General features: G+C 35.7%; 1 protein-coding gene across 6 annotated transcripts in view; it reads left to right on the plus strand.

Annotated features, from left to right (window-relative positions):
• Nucleotides 1-10,919: 10,919 nt before the first annotated feature.
• Nucleotides 10,920-20,671, plus strand: part of APBA2 (amyloid beta precursor protein binding family A member 2) — a 357,128-nt gene continuing 347,376 nt past the window's right edge. For 3 of the 6 annotated variants that reach the window (XM_051980953.1, XM_051980958.1, XM_051980957.1), the window contains exon 1: nucleotides 10,920-11,008. The gene's annotated coding sequence lies outside the window, so the exon portion shown is untranslated. Of the gene's footprint in view, nucleotides 11,009-11,110; nucleotides 11,311-11,545; nucleotides 11,633-20,671 lie in introns of those variants that run through there. The other 3 variants (XM_051980956.1, XM_051980954.1, XM_051980955.1) reach the window with 3 other exon arrangements.

Raw genomic sequence — 20,671 nt, forward strand, 5'->3', positions numbered from 1 at the left:
TACAAAGGGAGAAAAGGATGTATAGTAGCCAGGAGCTGTGCATTATTCTTATGCTACACACATTCTTCACATGTTTGTCTCACTATCTTTGTACTATAAGAATGAGGGAACTTGTAGGTACAAGGGAATAGGATTTTTAAAAAAAATTATAAAGGAAGCACACTACAACTGCCCTGGTGAGTAAAATTCTTTCCTAAAATCTAATTAGGGTTACTGGGTAATCAATAGAAAGCCCACCAGTGAGGGCTTGTGAGTAAAAGTCTTAGAATTTCCAGTTTCTCATGGTCACCCCTAGAATACCCCAAGCAATATTAGAGATTTCCTTCTGGGAATCCAGTCTATCAATATGAGTGATTTCTACTTCCACTGTACTCTGCCCTTCTTAGATTACATCTGGAATATTATATTCAATTCTGTGTTTTGCATTTTGTGAAGGTTACTGTTAAATTGGAGGGTGTTTGGAGGAGAGTGACCAGGATTATGCTTGCTCTGTTTAGCTTCTATGGAAGGAACTTTAATAATGGATGGAAGTTTGTAGAAAGGAAAATTTATGCTTCTCAAATACTCAAAAGGATTGGATTTTATTGATTTAGAAATTTTTTTCCAATAATGCAGACTGCAACTTATCCATGCCTGTCCATCCTAAGTGATTCTTTTCTATTTTCTTCCAAAAGTTCTCCATAGGGAATGTCCTCAATTTTCTGGAAGTCCTCCTTACTTTCTCCTGAGTTTATCAGTGGGGCTTTCTACCATCATTATTTGCTCTGATTACATGAGTAGACCATCTTTTCTTCTTCTCAGACAATACCTTGATGATGTCCTTTATTCCTGTTCTTCAAAGTATTTTGTTGGGTCTGTGTTCTGGCATGTTCATACCATGCATCCCTCCATTTTCCTTATGTGATACCTATTTTTAGCTTGTCTAGAGGCAGGGGTCTACTACCTCTCTATATCATATAATTATATAGGTAAAATATTTATATTGAAATATAAACTTCTCAGCAGTCATCAAAACCATCTGGTCCTGGTTGGGAAATAGTGTAGTAGAACAGATTAGCTACACAAGACACAATAATCAATGACTATCGCAATGTACTGTTTGATAAATTCAAAGACTCTAGTTTCTGGGTTAAGAATTCACTATTTGACAAAAATTGCTGGGGACAGTAGAAAATAGTATGCCACAAACTATAGTATGTCACAAACTTGGCATAGATCTACATCTTATACATTTTACTAAAATAAATGGGTACATGATTTAGGTTTTAAGGATGCTACTATCAGCAAATTAGAAGAGCAAGGATAGTTTACCTATCAGATCTTTGGAGAATGGATGAATTTACTGCCAAAGAAGAACCAGAGAACATTATGAAATGCAAAATGAATAATTTTGAAAACATTAAATTAAACTTGTTTGCACAAACAAAATCAATGCAGTCAAGATTAAAAGGAAAGCAGAAAGCTGAGAAAAAAATTTTTACAGCCAGTGTTTCTGATAATGACCTCATTTCTAAAATATATAGAGAACTGAGTCAAATTTATAAAAATACCAGTCATTTCCCAATTGAAAAATGGTCAAAGGATACAAATAGACATTTTTCAAATGAAGAAATTAAAGCCATCTATAGTCATATGAAAAAATTTTCTACATCACTACTTATTAGAGAAATTTCAACTCTGAGGTACCAACTCATACCTATCAGATTGGCTAAGATAAAAGGAAAAGATAGTGATAAACGTTGGAAGGGATATGGAAAAACTGAGACTTAATGCATTGTTGGTAGAGTTGTAAAATGATCAAACTGTTTTGGAGATCAATTTGGAACTATTTTCAAAGGGCTAAAAAAATATGCATATCTTTGATCCAGCAGTGCTATTACTGGTTCTGTATCCCAAAGAAATCAAAAAAGAAGGAAAAGGACCCACATGTGAAAAAATATTTGCAGCAGCTCTTTCTTTATGTGGTGGCAAAGAGTTGAAAAATTAGTAGAATGCCCATCATTTGGAGAATAGCTGAATAAGTTATATATGAAAGTAATGGAATATTCTTGTTATATTAAAAATGAGGAACAGGCTGATTTTACAAAGGCCTGAAAAGATTTACATGAACTGATGCTGAGTGAAGTAAGCAGAAGTTGGAAAATAGCAACAGCAGATTTAAACAATTATCAACTAAAATCAACTTGGTTCTTTTCAGCAGTTCAGTGATCCAAGGCAATCCCAATAAATTTTGGATGGAAAATGCCGTTCTGAGAGCAAACTATTGATACTGAATGTAGATCAAAACATACTAATTTCACCTTCTTTTTCTGTTCTTTTTTTGCTCATGATTTTTCCCTTTTTTTCTGATTTTTCTCTTCCAAGATGATCCATATGAAAATACGTTTAAAATGAACGTACATTTATAACCAAAAAAACACTGTTTTACATGTAATTGAGAAAAAAAATTAAAAATAAGTTTTTGTTTTCCTGGAAGTTTGGAATCAGTAAAAGAACTTTGTAATTTTCCCCAAAGCAATATGATCTTCCTGTCTTTTTCAACTGTAAGTCTGCTTCATTGCCTATTTATATTAACTGTACCAGATACACATACTGTTGGGCAAACTCATAGGGTATCAAGACAAATGCATGCTGAAATCTGAGCAACAGACATTTTTCATCCACCTGGTCTTTTCTGTGTGAATGGACAAATCAAATTCCTTTTGAGTGAATAATGATTTTTTCCAGAAGATTTTATAACACCCTGGAGCCTGATGTAATCTTCACAATATTTACAAACAAGAGCTTCTGGAGGATCTCATCATACAAAGAGAATCCCTCCTAAACTTGAACTCTGTACTAAATTCTTTTATCTTAGTGCCAAACACCTATGGTGAACATATTTCTCCCAGTTTCATGCTTTATCTGATATTCATCATAAGTGTGTATAAAACACAGTTATTTCTGTTATTACATCTTGTAAGATATCATGTGGGATTATAATGAATGGATGAGAAATATCTTGCGGTAAAGGAGCCTCATTATATTTTCTCAAATGCTTTTCCATAATAAAAAAGCAAAAACCCATAGAATATTAAGTTCATGAATTTAAGAGTTGTAAGGGACTTTGATGGCCATTTGTAATTTTTTTTAACAGATGCCTTAGGTTGAGTTTGACTCAAGCCAGTCTCCTTGTAATTTAGGTTTGATAGTGGAACAAAGTAAGATATAAGTCAAGTTAGCAAAAGTCATAGCAAGAGAAGGCTATATCACTAACAAAATCCAATAGTAAGAGATACAAAGAGAAATTTCATTTAAAATAATTGTCGATAATATAAAATATTTGGAAATCTTTTTGCCAAGGGAAAGTCAGGAACTATATAAACAAAACTACAAAATACTTTCCACATAAATAAAGTCAGATCTAAGCAACTGGAAAAATATCAAGTGTTCTTGGATAGGTCGAGTGAATATCATAAAGATGACAATACTCCCTAAACTCTTTATTTATTTATTTAATCTATTTATTTAGTGCTATACCAATCAAACTCCCAAGAAACTATTTTATTGACCTAGAAAATAACAAAATTCATCTGGGAGAATAAAAGGTCAAAAATTTTGAAGGAACTAATGAAGAGAAAAGCAAATGAAGGGGGCCTAACTTTACTAAATCTAAAACTATATTATAAAGCAGCAGTCATCAAAACCATTTGGTATTGGCTAAGAAATAGAGAAGTTGATCAGTAGAATTGGTTAGGTTCACTGAACAAAATAGTCAATGACTATAGCAATCTAGTATTTGACAAACCCAAAAGCCCCACCTTTTAGCATAAGAATTCACTATTTGACAAAAACTGCTGGAAAAATTGGAAACTAGTATGGCAGAAAGTAAGCATAGATCTACACCTAACAACATATACCAAGATAAGGTCAAAATAGGTTCATGATTTAAACATAAAGAATAATATTATAAACAAATTAAAAGAACACAGGATAGTTTACCTCTCAAATTTGTGAAGGAGGAAAGAATTTGTGACCAAAAAAGAAATAGAGATCATTATTGGTCACAAAATAGATAATTTTGATTATATTAAGTTGAAAAGATTTTGTACAAACAAAGCTAATGCAGACAAGATTAGAAGGGAAGCAATAAACTGAGAAAATATTTTTATATCCAAAAAATCTGATAAAGGCCTCATTTCTAAAATATATAGAGAATTGACTCAAATTTATAATAGCTCAAGCCATTCTCCAATTGATACATGGTCAAAGAATATGAACAGATAATTTTCAGATGAAGAAATTGAACTATTTCTAGTCACATGAAAAGGTTCCCCAAATCACTATTGATCAGAGAAATGCAAATTAAGACAACTCTGAAATACCACTATGTACCTGTTAGATTGGCTAAGATGACAGGAAAAGATGATGACAAATGTTAAGAGGGGATGTGGGAAAACTAGGACACTGATACATTGTTGGTGGAACCGTGAATGGATCCAACCATTTTGGAGAACAGTTTGCAAATATGCTCAAAAAGTTATCAAATTGTTCATATCCTTTGATCCAGCACTATTTCTACTGGGCTTACATTCCAAATAGATCTTAAAAGCGGGAAAGAGACCCACATGTGCAAAAACATTGTGGCAGCCTTCTTTGTAGTGGCAAGAAATTGGAAACTGAGTGGATGCCCATCAATTGGAGAATGGCTGAATAAATTATGGTATATGAATGCTATAGAATACTATTGTTCTGTAACATGAACTGATGTGGAATGAAATGAGCAGAACCAGGAGATCATTATATACAGCAACAACAAGACTATATAATGATCAATTCTGATGGACATAGCTCTCTTCAATAATGAGCTGATTCAAACCAGTTCAGTGGTAGACAGCCATCTACACTCAGAGAAGTGTGGAATACAACATAGCATTCTCACTCTCTCTGTTGTTATTTGCATTTTTGTTTTCTTTCTCAGTTTTTCTTTTTCTCCCTTCTTGATCTAATTTTTCTTGTGCAGCAAGATAATTATATAAATATGTATACATATATTTAATTTAACATGTATTTCAATATATTTAACATGTATTGGACTACCTGCCAACTAGGGAGGAGATGGAGGGAAGGAGGGGAAAATTTGGTACAAAAAAAAGAGTCGATGTTGGAAAAATTATCCATGCATATGCTTTGTAAATTAGAGAGAGAGAGAGAGAGAGAGAGAGAGAGAGAGAGAGAGAGAGAAGAGAGAGAGAAGAGAGAGAGAGAGAGAGAGAGAGAGAGAGAGGAGAGAGAGAGAGAGAGAGAGAGAGAGAGAGAGACAGAGAGAGAGAGAGAGAGAGAGAGAGAGAGAGAGAGAGAGAGAGAGAGAGAGAGAAGGCTATTCAACCAGGTTAGACATTGAGGATACTTCAAATTTATTCATCTGAGTGAAGCTCACTTGTCTGAGTTACATGTTGCAATCTAACAGCCAAAATTCTTCAAGACCAGTCCTACACCTCCTTTAACCCTCACTAATCTTCATGTATTCAGTCATGGAGTAGTGACAGTCACTCTGTCCTTTGAATCCACTGAATCTGGAGGAATCTCAGCATTATTTTAAGGAACAATTAGACTAACTTGCATGGGAGAAAGAATAAGATATTGCCCCTAGCATAACAGGTAGAGTGAAAAGTTAAATAATTCCTCTAAACCCTCCCTTCATCCAAACTGCCATATTACTGTAGAGGAATCACTATGTTATTTGTCACCAAGACTCATAATATCAGTGCTGTCCTTGACCCCTCATTTGCACTAATCCCACATATCCAGTTTGTCATCAACTCTACCTTCACATCATCTTTGTATATATCTCCTTATCTCCACTCACATATCTCCCAGTCTGTGCAGTTCCTTATCACCTAGTGACTAGATCAATTTAGCAACTTCTTTTTACATCATCTTCCCAATCCATCATCTTCTCAACTGCCAAAGTGTCCTTCCTATATTACAAATCCGACCATACCTCCCCCTACTAAGTAAACTCTAGTGGCTCCATATTACCTTCGAGATCAAATATAAAATGTTCTGTTTATCATTTAAGGCCCCTTATAATCTGGCCTTTTAGCATCTCTAAAGCAAGACTTGGGTTCATGGTGAAGAATTTAGAATTGTATTTCTACGTGGCTTGGGAAAAGGGAAGCTAATAGAAATCCAGACTTAAATGTTCACTATAGAGAAAAGGGGGGGACCCTACCGGCCAGTACCAATCTCACATTAGCTTCTTCTTTTCTCTGATTAGGAAGAAATACATTCTCACAGTCTTTGTGTTCAGTTTTAAGATTTTCTGAAAGGCTGTTACACTATTTTCCCAGCCTTCTGATATCTTGCTCCCCTCCCTATGCTCTGTGATTCAGAAATAAACACTGACCTTCTTGCAATTCTTTGCACACAACACTATCTCCTGACTCAATGGAGTCTGGAGCTGGCCACTTTTTTCTTAGCTGGCTACTATTCCTGTGCTTTTCCCCTCCATATCTTTGCCTCTTGGTTTTCCTGGCCTCATTCAATCTTCAGCTCAAATCCCATCTTCTCAAAGAAGTTTTTCTTGGTTTCTACTTTCCCCTCCACTATCTCCCCTTCTCCTAATACCTTCTTTTTTGAGAATTTTTTTCTATTATATATATATATATATATATAGATATAGATATATATAGATATATCTTGGATAGTTATTTGTATATTCTATTCCTTTGTTAAAATATGAGTTCCTCCAAAGAGCTGGGGTTCCACCACAGATTTTTTAAAAAATAATTTACTGATCCAGTCTTCTCTTCCTTCTTTCTTCTTCTTTCCATTGCATCATTCTTCTTTTCTCTTCTGGAAGCACCTCAGGGTTTGTGATATTAGGATCCAAGGGTGACACTTTCACCATTCTTGATGCAGAAAACATTTTTTTTTAAATGGCTTTTACTAATCTTTTCCTATTTCCTTATGTTTATAGATCTCTTTTCCCTTTCATTCTTGAATGCCCTTGGGATGACTTTGTTTAGTCTAATATATGCTCAAGATTAAAAAAAAAAAAACTTGCCTTAACTTCCACTGTTTCTCTGTGCTTTATAAGATGATTCTAACAAATTACTGGCCATTATTCTCCTATGTAACATTTTTAGATTCCTTTAGATTTAGATTTAGATTACTTAGATTACTTTTAAACCTGGTACTCCCTTTGGTGTCCATTTGGCATTACTTACTAAAAAAATTAATTATTTGACTTAACTTCTAAATGTTTGCTGACCGAGCTTTCTAGGCTCTTCTAGTCTCTTTTGGTAATTAATTTACATTCTTTAAACTCCTAGATGAAATTATTATATTTGATGTCAATGTCATTTCTCTTGTTCATTTTCAATTTTTGGCTTCTCTGAACTTGTTTAAACAATTCAAAGTTAAATTGTCTTAGTTGCAAACTATTTTCTTCTTTCTTCCTTTTTTTTTTCTTTTTTCCAAATTTTGATTTTAGCTCCGAGGAGCTGGTAGTCTGACCACATAGAATTAGAGATAACTCTACTCCAATCATTTAAAAATATAATCTATTTTGTTCTTTATGGTTTTATTTTTTGTGCTTTCCATGTCTGGTGCCTATCAATTCTTTAAACAAAAGTGGTCATGATATAGAGACCTATGATTTCTATAGTACTTACATATCTTTGGCCTTTCTCATTTCTTTTTCCTGAACCAGACTTTCCCAAATATTTCTCCTCATCTTTACCTTTTTGTATATTTTGCTGAAGCCACTAAATACTGTGTATGTTAATTTGTTTTGGAGGATCTTATCAAATTCTTTGTAGAATTTTTTTTTTTACCATTTAGTTCCCAGCAACACAAGTTGGTATATAAGTTGTAATTATTTTTCATGATAGCATTTTTGCACATACTTTTATCATTAATAACTATAATCCATGATGGCCAAACATTTCAGAACTTAATGTTTCTTATAGCCTCTGGGCCTTTATTACAACTCACTCCACCAACTACTGTGAACTCTCTTTTTTATTAAGCTTCTTTTGGTTTCATGCACAGGAACATTACTCCTTCAAAAATGTGTCTAATTATTAATCAGTGGGCAAGAATCTTACATTTAGAATATCAGTAGTCCAATTGAGATTTGTTGATGATCTAAAATTTGTGATCCTTAGCCTTTTCTGCTTCTTTTCTCGCCAATTTAGCACTGTCATTGCAGAAGCAAGAAAGGGGCACACAGGATTGATAGATTTAAATTTTTTTTCTTGTTTTGGCATAGTCAAAAGACTTAATCATTAGGTACATATTGGTGATATGTTTCTCTATAACTAGCTAAGATGGTCTTTAGAAAACAGACTCAGCTTGTTCTTGGGGACATACTTGAAGCCATACCAGCATAGTGAAACCTGTTGGTACTCTGCTGGCATAGCCTTTAAGAACCCAAGGTCATTTCTGTTATGTGATGAGGCCTGGAAATAGTATTTTTTTGAGATTTAGACTTCATATAAAGAGAATTTTTTTAGTATTTATTTATTTAGTTTCTCAATAGTATTTTATTTTTTTCAAATACTTATAAAGATAGTTTTCAACATTCAATTTTTCTCCTTTCTTTCCTTATCTTCCTTTCTCCCCAAGACAGCAAGAACTCTGATAGAGGTTAAATATGTGCTATCTTTTAAAACATATTTCATATTTGTCATGTTGTGCAAGAAAAATCAGACCAAAAAGGAAAAAAAAACATGAGAAAGAAAACAAACAAACAAAAAGGTGAAAATAATATGCATTGATCCATATTCAGTCTCTATAGTTCTGTCTCTGGAAGTGATTGGCATTTTCATCTTAAGTCTGTTGGAATTGTCTTGAATCACCACCTTGTTGAAAAGAGCCAAATCTATCACATTTGATCATTACATTATCTTGTTGTTACTGTGTACAGTGTTCTCCTGGTTCTCACTTCATCCAGCAACAATTCATATAGGTTTTTCCAGGCTTTTCTGAAATCAGCCTGCTTGTCATTTCTTATAGAACAATAATATTTCTTTACCTTCATAATAACTCATTTAGCCATTCCCCAAATATGCCCAATTTTCAGTTCCTTCATGAGAAAATTTTTTTTAAAAAAATAATTAGAGCTTTCCAAAAGTCTGATCAAGCAGTCTGTTTGACCACTTGTCAACATACAATAAATGTAATTCTTATTCAATTACAGGTTGCTATACACATATGAAGGGCAGCAAGATAGTACATGGGATAGAGTGCTGGACCTGGAATCAGGAAGATTCAATTTCCTAAGTTCAAATATAGCTTCAGACTAATTTTGTGACCTTAGGAAAGTGACTTAATCCTGTCTCAATTTCCTCTTTTGTAAATTAAGCTGAAGAAGAAAACAGCAAGCACTCCAGTATCTTATGCCAAGAAAACCCCAAGTGGAGTCATGAAGAGTTGGACACAACTGAAATCAATTGAACAACAACAAATACACATATGAAGTAATACTCTGGTTGTCTTTTAGTGCAGATTTCAGTCTTCTTTAGAAGCCCAAATACAGATTGCCCAAATTTTGATCTAGATTTTTCTAGAAAGAAAAGAAAAAAAGCACTTTGAAGTTTCAAAATTGCTAAATCATGTCTGTCTTATGTTGCCAAAGTGTCTTATTGGCATTAGAAATGAAATTAGGCATATATCAAGGTTTGATGATATAAGACTGGTAATTGGTTTCAATAAAAAGGCACTTATTAAGTACTAACTATGTGGTAATGGTATTTTGAGTGACTTGGTAACTAAAAAGTAGAATTCCTACCACAATTCTTTAGATTTTGTAAAATCCATGTTAAAAGACTATATCAAATACTTTGTAATTATTGTTTCATATGTGATATAGTCCCAGTCTAAGATTTCTCAATCTACTTTAAAAATTGAGTAATTCACTTGGAAATAAGAGGAAATGTCATTCCTGGAATCAGTACTATAACTAGGGCAGAAGCACTGGGCCTTTGCTCCAGGACAGAAAATTTAGATAAGGGCAATAAGAGCAGAAAAAGAGCTCAATTTCTCCCCCCCGCATTATTTCATCGGGAACCATGGTTCCACACCTTGCAATACCCTAGATCCCTTGAAATGTCTATAATTGGGGGAGGGGGGAGAGTAAGGAGGGAAGAGTAGGTAGAATGATCCTTTTCGACTTTTTGCCCCAGATGAAAAAACTGTGGTTCTACCCAGTCACAATTGTGCTTTGTATAATGCTGCCCCCTGGTGTTACCATTTTCATGATGTCATTGCTTTGGGGGGACAAACTCCAAGCCTCCTTTGATCTCCATATTTTAGGCCAGCCAGTTTGGCAACAACCATTTAGTAAGCACTTGCTGTGTACTGGGTAAGTGCTTGATAAATACATTTTGAATTAATAAACTTTGGGCTAAAGCTAATTGTTGTTAGTGGAACAGATTCATTATATGGCAGCATTTATCCATGGAAAACCATTTAAAGGGATCCAGGATCTCACTCCTGCCCCTTTGTGTCTTTGATTCCTCTCTGGGTTAGACCCATACCTCGGTGAATGGTGTTGAGATGAAAACTGCCTCGGGGGTGATCGCACCGGGGAAGTCACCCCCGATCAGGAGCCGGACCACTCTTTCTTCTTACTTTCTTTCCCGCGTGCCCGGGTCTCATCAAGAAACATGAAACTCCAGTCCCTATTAGGGAGGCAGCTGCGGGGAGATGAGGGTTGGAGGCCTCTAGCAGAGACTGAAGGGAGAGGAGGGAAAGCTTTGCCAGGCCTAGCAACAGTATCCAAGGTTGGGAGGTTTTCTTTCTTTTTCTTTCCCTTCCCAGCATTAGAGAACAGCTTGAGTTATACAGATTCTGGGGCGCCAAGCTTGTCCTCTATTCAGCTTCCTGGGTTAATTAGTAGTCTCTGTGTGTGGCTCTCAAGCAGTCACACAAAAGAGCTGTTGCAGCTGCCCCTTGTTCGTCTTCTCCAGGAGGGTGGGGGGGAGTGGGGGGGGAACCATTCAAGCATTTCCCAAGACAGGTAAGGAGAAGAAAGGAAATAAAGCTTAACTTGTCAAGCGAGTGCAAGCCCTTTTGTTTGTGCCTGATGGGACCTACCTTGGTATTTGTAAAGATAGGTGGAAAGTAGACGGAGAGGTCAGCAAGAGAGAGGATGGATTTTTTTCCCAGTCCGGGGAATAGTGCATGCTTGGCCCCCCTGCCATCCCCCCTCCCCCCAGCCCTAGCTTCTGGAAGAGAGATGCTGCCGCCGCCGCCAAATCGCATTCCCCAGCCACCCCGCTAAAGCATGCAGACAACTGCCCGCGATGCACAGGGAGCCAGGTGGGGAAGGGGATCCGGGAGGAGGAGGACAGGGCAGGGCTGGGCAGGGCAGGGCGAGCAGGGTGGCGGGCGCGCGCGGAGCGGGCGGAGGGGGCTAGCTGCTGGCTCAGGGCTTCTTTCATGTGGGAGTAGCCGGCTCTGGTTTGTCACTTTGATGTGTTGCCTGGAAAGGTGGTGGTGGTGGTGGTGGTGGTGGTGATGATAGTGTTGTTTATAGCTCTGCCTGCTGCATGCATGCAGGGGATGGATTTCAGAGAATGTTCTTGACTGATACGGAACAGCTTTCCTTTCTTCCTGCTATTGTGGTAGAGAGTGTGGTGGGGTGAGTGGTCAGAGGGAGATGGGGGGGGGAGCGGAAAAAAGCCTGGCTGCTTTTGCATCTTTCTCATTTCTAAATAATTAAGGAGTAGGGAATGTCCGTATCTTAGAAAGGTTCTGCTTACTGATGGGCTCAGCCCCTTTCTTTCTTTGAAAGTCTTTTATTGTGGTGTGTTCTGGGGGCTTTTACATCTCCCCCCTCCGTTTTTCTCCTTTGCATCTTTGAGTAAGTAAATGTCTTCTAGAGAGAGGGTCATTTTCTATGTATCGTTGGATGCTGTGCTTTAAAAATAAGTGTGCCTCTCTACTCAATCATACCTAATTGTATCTATTGTGCTCTGCAGGATAGCTGGAAGTTCATTTTCCTTAATGCACTTGAAGATGGCATAAAAGTCCCCATGTAACTCAGCACCTCTCTGAGTTTGTATTTGTCTCTAAATTTTCATGCCTCCGCTGTGGCAACTGAATTAGGTCTTTTGATCTCTTCCCCTCTCCCCCCCTCCCTTTTCCCCTTTATAATGAGGTCTGGAGGGAAAAGCTACCTAATTAAAAAAAATCATACGTATCACTTTTTCCTGATATAAACACTGTGACAAACCTGAATATGCATTTTTGGGGCCAGGTTTAGCTTGACTCAATGAAAAGTATTTTCATATTGTTACAACATATTACAATTGTAATAATGTTACATATTGTTAAGGGTACTGTATGCGGATGCTGAATGTTCAATAGGGAAGAATAGGCAAGCTATACCTCAATAGCTGACAGGTTATGCTTTCTTATTATGAAGTTCACTTGTTCACTGTACCTTTTCTGGTTATGATTACATCCTGACAAGGACACAAAAGATCCCTCTCCTTCCAGATATACCAATCTGATAGGAATTTCTCCACCCCCACCCCCCCTTCAAAAAATGCTTTCCTCGTACTTAGGGTTACATAGGACCATACTTTGCAACCTAGCTAGATTGCTTTCTATTAAAAATTCAGTATAAGACCAATATTTTAAATGTTGAATTGTAAAATCCTAAAAAAATGCAAATCTTTAAATAACTTTTAAAGTTTATTATTTGAGGCTTTAGCTTTTTTAGAGAATAGGCTGTCATCTGAATAGCACACTGTTAAGAGACCTAAAAAAAAAATAGATCTGAAGAGTAGTCTGCATAAATGTTGTTGTTGATATTTCAGGCATAGTATCAGTATTATTAGTTGTTAATTATGCTGAACCTTAGTCTTGACCTGTTTTTTGCTTTCATAAATAATGATTGCTTAAATAGTCTGTGATTTTTAGGGGAAGTACAAAAAAGTAGACATCTGTAATCATATGTTGTTCTCTTATTCTGGAAGACACAAAATATATCAAAATAGTACCATAATTTTAACATATTGTTTACCTATGAATGATAATTTTGTTGCTGTGCAGTAGTAGTTGATGCCTTATGTCACTTGCCCATCCTCCTCTCCTCCTTTCAGAGCTTTCTTCTTTTGTGAGATGATATTGAAGTTCTAACATGAATGATTCTAACAATCATTTTCTACCAGAGGTTTGGGGGTTTCATAAGGAAAACTTTTCTTGAAATTCACACTTCTTGTTCTACCTAAGAAATGTTGAAAATTATATATGTTGTTCCCCAGTATCATCCCTTTGGGTTAAAGACAATCTCCTACATGAAATAGCAGCTGCTTTTTACAGTGTTTTTGTTATTATCTGGGGATAAGAAGGGGGAGCTATTTTTCTTTTTTCCATCTTGTCCCTCTTCTCTCCTCCTGTTTCCTCCGCCCTCATTCCCTCCCTCCCTGCAGACTGCAGATTTGAGTTTACTTAGCTGTGACTTCTGGACACTTTTTGAGGCAGTATTGAGAATGCAGTCTTAATCACGTGACCTCTTTGATGCTTTGAATGTCACTACTTTCATTTCTGTGCTAAGAAGCCTATGGACCAGAGAGTGGAATAAATATTCAAAGAACCTGATGGAGAGAGAAGTCAGGCAGAAAGTACAAGAAGGTATTAAATCTGTCTTAACTTAGGAGGAAAATGTCCAATTTATTAGGAAATGATTTTAGCTTGCTGTTTTTCAGTTTTACCTTTCTTCATTTAGAGCTTAACTCAGATATGATTAATAAACGTTTGAAAAGAAATTCTTTCCAGTATTTGATGACCTGAAGAATCAAGCCAGGTTTATATGATATCATTAAATAGTATTGAGATGCAGGAATTGTTGACTAAGTTATCTAGGTTTTCAAATGGAATTGTTCTGATAGACTTTCTATTTCCAAAGAGTTGTTCTTAGGCATCTAGGAAAATGCCTTATCAGATCCTGTGAAAGTAGATTCTTATCAGATTCTCTAGAGGAGAGGAGAGTTCTAAAGAGGGGTTAATTAACTTTCAATAGATTTCGCATTATTTTCTGAATAGACCTGGCCCAGGTGGTCTTCCTTTTGGTTCAGTATGAATTTTTGGCTTAGGTATATATTTAACCTGGAATTCCTCTAATCTTTTCAATGGAGTTTTTTTTTTTTTTTTTTAAATTTAAAGTTTCACAGGAATAATTGGTGGCGATGGATTGTGAAATAGAACAGCTTAAATATCTGACTTGTCAACTAAACTTAAAAAAAAATGTTAAGTAAAAATAAAAGATAATTGTAAAAAGAAGCTAATCACACCCTCTAGAAGCTAAGATATTGTGCTAAAACACTTTTAGCTTTTCCTAGACACAACTGAAGAACTTAGAGGAAAAACACATTTGCTGGTGATGTTGCCTTTAGGTTGAGCTTTGTTTAAAATTGAGGGATGTGCAAGATTTATTTGCCTATGGAATAAGAGGGTAATGTGGAGGGAGATTACTGATGGAACTGTGGTAGATATATTTCAATATGTAAGCTAATAGAATTGTAACTAAGGAAGGGACAACAAATCTTTGTCCTGAGGTGAAACTTTGGAAGATTTAACAGAACCAGCAGTTAGCAAGAATAATTAGGTTAAAATAGCCTCTAGTGGTGCTTCCTCTCTACCTCTCCCTTCCACTTCTCAATAGCTAAAGTTCTTCTTCAGCAAAGTCCTGGTCAATCTCTGCTCCCCTTGTAACCTCTTGATATTCTGGGGCTTCAATATAGTGTTACTTGCCTCAGGCACAAAAGTAGCTATTGTTAACAATATCGCCCTGTAAATCAGACTGCTATTCTTATATATTGGGCTCAGGGTGGTTTAGGGATGGGGTGAAGGGAGGAGGGGAGTTAGATAATTTGTTTTTAAAACTTTAGGGAGAGTTCTAGTCTCTTATAAGTGGCTTTATATTAGGAGTAAGTCCTTTAATGACATAATTTTTTAATATTCATAAAATACATCACAGTAATCTAGGGGATTCTTTTTCTCATTTTACAGACAGGGAAATTGAGGCCCCAGATTCAAAAACTTGCTTATGGTGCCTTGAAAAGTTAGTGACAGTCTATAACTTAGTCGACCCAATTCTTAGGTTACTCCTTTATAAAAACAATTTTGAATGATTTCAAATTGCAGATTTTAGTACAGTGATCAGGTGTTGTTAAACTATGACAGGTGTGCCAAATGCAAGTGTTTTTTAAGTAATCACAAACTAGAATGCTTGCTGAGGACCTCCAGGGCCCCAGGTAAGAGAGGAAGTTTATGTTTGGCACTTCTCACATCACTTTCTGTGTTATTCTTTGAAACAGTTTTACAAAACTGTGAATATGAGGCCACATTTTGGAATGGAAAGTGCTGTTCTACTTAGCAGAGACCTGAGTTCTAAGACTGACTTGGATATTGGGCAAGCTACTGAAACTTTGAGTTTGTTTCATCATCTGTAAAGGAGGTATAATAAGAATTTAACTAATTACTTCATGGTGTTATGATGAAAACAATTTCCCTATAAACCTTGAAGTGAGATATATATATATATGTGTGTGTGTGTGTGTATGTATATATATGTATATGTATATATATATATATACACACATATATATATATATACACACACACATATATATGTATATAAATATAACTTATTAATGTTATAGATAACCTGTCCATAAAGCAGAACTTAAAAGGTCTTAGAGATCATGTCTGCTGCCTCTGCCCAAGCTTTTAACCTTAGATCTATTTGTCTCTAGTGGTTCTCAAATGTTTTGGTCTAGGACCCTTTTATAGCCTTAAATATTATTGAAGATCCTCCCAAAGAGTTATGTGAGTTTTATCTGTTGGTAATTTATCATCTTAGAAATTCTAACATCTTAGTATTGTTATGAAAATAGTTTGACCTCATAGACTCCCTGAAAGTCTTGGGAACTTCTCCAACATTAAAAAACACTGATCTAGTTTTACACATGAGGAAACTTGGGCCTAGAAAAAGGAAATAAATTGTTCAAAGTCATTCAGCTAATAAAGGACAGATTTTTCTCTCATTACTATATCAAGTTTGCTTCCTCCTCATCAGAATAATCAGAGCTAACATTTGTAAAATGTTTTAAGGTTTGAAAAATGATTTGTATATTATTTCATTTGATCCTCAACAAATCTGCAAAGTAGGTTTGTTATTACTCCCATTTCACAGATGAGGGAATTGCCATTGAGAGGCTATACTCATCTTCACATGACTATTAAGTGTTTGAGGGAAGACTGGAATTCAGACCTTCATGGATCCAAGTCTAACATTCTGTGTACTGTGGTATCTATTTGTTTCCCTATAGATCTTCTCTTTAGCTTAAACATTATGAATTTACCTGAACTCTTCCTAGGGATTGGTTGAATTTTATTTTTAAAAATTTTAAAATTGATATCATCTTTATTCCTAAATATCCTACTCCCACTCTTTCCCACCCAGCAAGCCATTCCTTGTAGCAAAGAAAAGAAAAAAGAAGGGTTAGTGAATTTTAAAAGAACCAATATAAATTTGGAACACAAAATCTTACAGAAATAAATATTTTAAACTATCTTTATACATATTCAGAAAAATAAAATACTATTGAGAAGAAAGAGAACCAATCTGAATCTTTGATTTGTTTCCCATTTGTTTTTTCATCATATCCTTCTGTATTCTGTCTCCTGTTCTCTATTTGGTTTTCTAGACTGGCTCCCTTCCCAGAAGACTGAGGGGATGCAGAGTGGTTTAGTAGATAGGGAGTATAAGACTTGGTATCAGGAATATCTGGGTTTGAATTTTGCCTCTGGTAGTTATAATCTATATTATCTTTGAATCTCAGTTTCTTCTTTTGTAAAAAGAGCATAGACCTATCTAAATGATTTACTTCATAAGAGTCTTGTGAAGCTCTTTTGAGAATGCCTATGAAGGTCTGTACAATAATAACAACAAATATATCTTGCATGTAAAAGGGCTTTAAAATTTTCATAGCACTTGATAAGTGAAATTGGACATTGAGATGATTTTGGTGGCAGTTCCTATTTTTCACAACAGAACAGCATAGAGTATGAGAAGCTCTTTTAATTATTGCCCAAGCCAACTCTTTTGACCTGTGGATCTCCTGCTTCCCCTGATTTTTCTTTTCCTAACCTCAATGGAATTATTACATTAAGCTATTTTAGACAGCCCCTCATTATGAGCATACAAATTTGTGACTTAGACGAATATGTAAAAAGTTCTGGGATGTCAATAGTATAAGGGAACTTTTTTTACCATGGGAGATAGAACTTTTGCTATGACTTGGTAGATATGTTTTAGGGAATTGTTTGAGACATATAAGGGTTAAATGACTTGCCACATAGCCAGTAAGTGCTGGAGTTAGGGTTTGAATCAGTCTTCATTTCTTCAAATCCAGTCCTATATTCACCATTAAATTATACTGCTTCTGAACTTATGGAGCATTCAGAATAAACCCTGTTTTATGCTACCTGCTGTGTGCTTATGGTCATTTCTCCTTGCTGTGAGCTGGTATATTGTCAAGTAATTATACAAAAGAATTGAATATTGACTAAAGCAGAATATAATTAGGAAGGGTCAATCTGCTGGAAGAACTGGCATGTTAATCTAAAATATAAATGATTAAAGAAAACCATCCATATTTTCCTTTGATAGAGTTCTATTCCATTGTCTCATTGTAGCACAAAGGTGATTTTTGATTCTGAAATACCATATAAAGAGACTGTGAACTTTGAGACAGTGCACCAAGCTAGAAATATTTCAAGTATGGCCATAATGATGGCTTCCCAGTCTGTTATTTGAAGATAAACTTAATTAGGTCAGAGTTGGTTATCAGGTGATAAAGATTTCCAGCCATTCTCCAAATCATGAAAACCATCCTCCAAGGCCTTGTGTGGTTGTGAGCTTTATCAGCATATGAAGAACTCATGCTGATGAAATCATATATCCTTGATTTAGCCAGTGATATGACTGTATGCTATTTTGGGACAATCTGTCTGACTGTTCAGCTGGTTAATTGAGATTTGACAATAAGTGGATCTAAAATTAACTCTGGCATGTTGAGTAATGATAGCTGAATCTTATCACCAACCATACTCCTCCCTTCCCTGCCACACACCTGGACCATAAAATTTTAAGAGCTGGAAGGGACTTCCAGGAAGAGACCATTTAGTTTAACTTGTGTATTTATAACTAAAGAACATAATGCCCTGAAAGGTTAGGTGGTCACCTGTCTAATTAGATGCACATCCACACCAAAACCAAAATCAATTTTTTTTGTTAGACCTGATGCTTTTTAATATACCCTGACAACCTATATATACCATTCCGCCCCCCCCCCCAAATATATATATATATCATTAGTAGACCAAGAATAGACACATCTAGAGAAACTGTATGGAAAAATACATGAGCAGCAAATGTGCATGACTATAGTATGTGTAACCATGGGGATAACTAACATCTATAGTATTTCGGGGCTGCTGAGGTTCCCTAGTGGTATATATAGCAGAATCACAAGTTTAGGATAGAGGGTATCCTTTCTAAACCTTTCATTTTATATATTAGGTAATAAAATCTCAGACAAATTGAACGAATTGCTCAGTTACATAGTGTCTAAGATGGGAGGCAAATTCAAGTCTTGCTTTTTCCACTGTCACTGTGATGATTCCATACTGGTCTCATCCCTCTGCTCATGTGGCATGGGGTTTCTGACAAGTAGTATTCTAATGGTTTTTGGGTTCACTGTTAGGTGTTTTTCCACTGGGTATCTGCTGAACTTTTCTCTGTTATCAACTTCTGAGTTGTATCTTTTTTAGGCACCTGATGGTCAACTCAGCTCTTTCTTGCTAGGAGGCCTTTGTGTGATAAAAACAAGCCGACATCTTCTTAGTTACAGCCAGATATGAGCTAGCACCATAGCCCAGAAGAATGACCCCAGGCTAAGATTAAATCTGTATTTTGAATTTCACTTTGTCCTGCTAAGAGAATCCAAGTCATTATCTCAGACTGATAGCTATCTTAGGGTTAGAAGAGCTTTGCAATTCCCATTTAATTTCTTGTTGTAAAACCACAGCTTTTATGAATAATTTCTGAGACTGTTCTTTCAAGAAATAACCTGAACATCCCCTACCCTCGTTCAGTTTCCCCAACTCTAAAATCACTGTTGATCTTTCAAGCAGATGAAAAAAATGGGGGCAGAATATAGGAGGAGAACCATACCACTAAGTGGATCTGTGTGGAATATCCATTTCAATGCTTTATTCTGATAGAGATGCTTCAGAACTATGATTTCATTATTGTAGGTTGCAGTTCTCTCTGGGTTCAGGGATTGTTCTTGAAATCATTGCTTCTTACTCTGATCCCTTTCTCTATATTTGTGTTTCTCTTGAGACTTTGCCTCTGATCCATCTTGCATGTTGTGTCCCCTACTGGCCAAATAACTCCCCACCTAAGCTACATGGCCACAGAGGGTGAGAAGAGGGGAAAAAAAAAAAATCTCCTTAACTCTTATTGGAGTCTTCTCCACAGGTACCTTCTGAATTGCAATCTCACCCACTGGACAGATAGGCCCAGGGTTTAGTTATTTAAAACCTCCAGGAGGGTCAAGAATTTTTTTTGCTTAACCAATTGAGTTGTTTCTTCTTATACTTCTTTTGGAGAGATATTTATGCCTTGGTACCATCAACTGTGGCCAAATTCCTTTTTATAGTTAGTTTTTTTTTTAATTTAAATTTTATTTTATTTAATAATAACTTTGTATTGACAAAATCCATGCCAGGGTAATTTTTTTTACAACATTATCCCTTGCATATAGTTAGTTTTTAACTTCTTTTAAAACCTTGTGATTTCATGAAGAGCTTTCTGGTGATGGTAATGGGGTAGAAATTGATCAAAGACCATTTTCTCATATAAGTATTGCAAATTTCATTAAAACATATCACTATCCCTATTACTATTACATAATGACTTCGAAATAACTATTTTTTCATTTGTATAAAAATTAATTGGGAAGAAATGTGAAAAATAAGTGTAAGCAAAAAATTGAATAAATTTTTTGGAAAATGAATTAAGAAAAAAGTCTACTCATATGGATCTAGGTCACTCTGGAAAAGCATCTATTACCTTATCTTTCTTTCACAAATTATCAGATGAACTTTCTCTGTGCTCTGCTATTCGTATTTTGAAGTACCTCAGCCCAATATGTAATTTCAACTATTTCTCATATGAAAATTTTTTTTTGTTATTGTCCCTCATATGTGGAGATGGTATTGGTAGTACTGATATTGTATATTTGAAAAAATTGTTATGCATTTTAAACCCTTCATAATAGTAAACACGCCCATTTTTTTTTTTAGAAAGATAAAAAATAACATCTGAATGATATTTATGTGAATGAATGGTAGGAAGCCTTGTCTTTTCAGAAGGTAAGTACTATGGGGCTAAGAGCTTTACCAGCAACTTCTTAGTGTAGGGCTCTTTGGAAGAGCCCTCAGTGGACCCACAAATTATAGTATGGGAGTCCTGCAGAATGGATGCTAGAGGATTCCTTGAAAACATTAACCTCTGGGTCCTGCTAAGGGTGCCTCCTCAAAGAGTGGGGTCAGATCCAATATCATCTTCTGTGGACTGTCTAGTTTCTCTAATCTGGCT

This window comes from Antechinus flavipes, chromosome 2 (assembly GCF_016432865.1).
Source record: "Antechinus flavipes isolate AdamAnt ecotype Samford, QLD, Australia chromosome 2, AdamAnt_v2, whole genome shotgun sequence".
Lineage (NCBI taxonomy): Eukaryota > Metazoa > Chordata > Mammalia > Dasyuromorphia > Dasyuridae > Antechinus > Antechinus flavipes.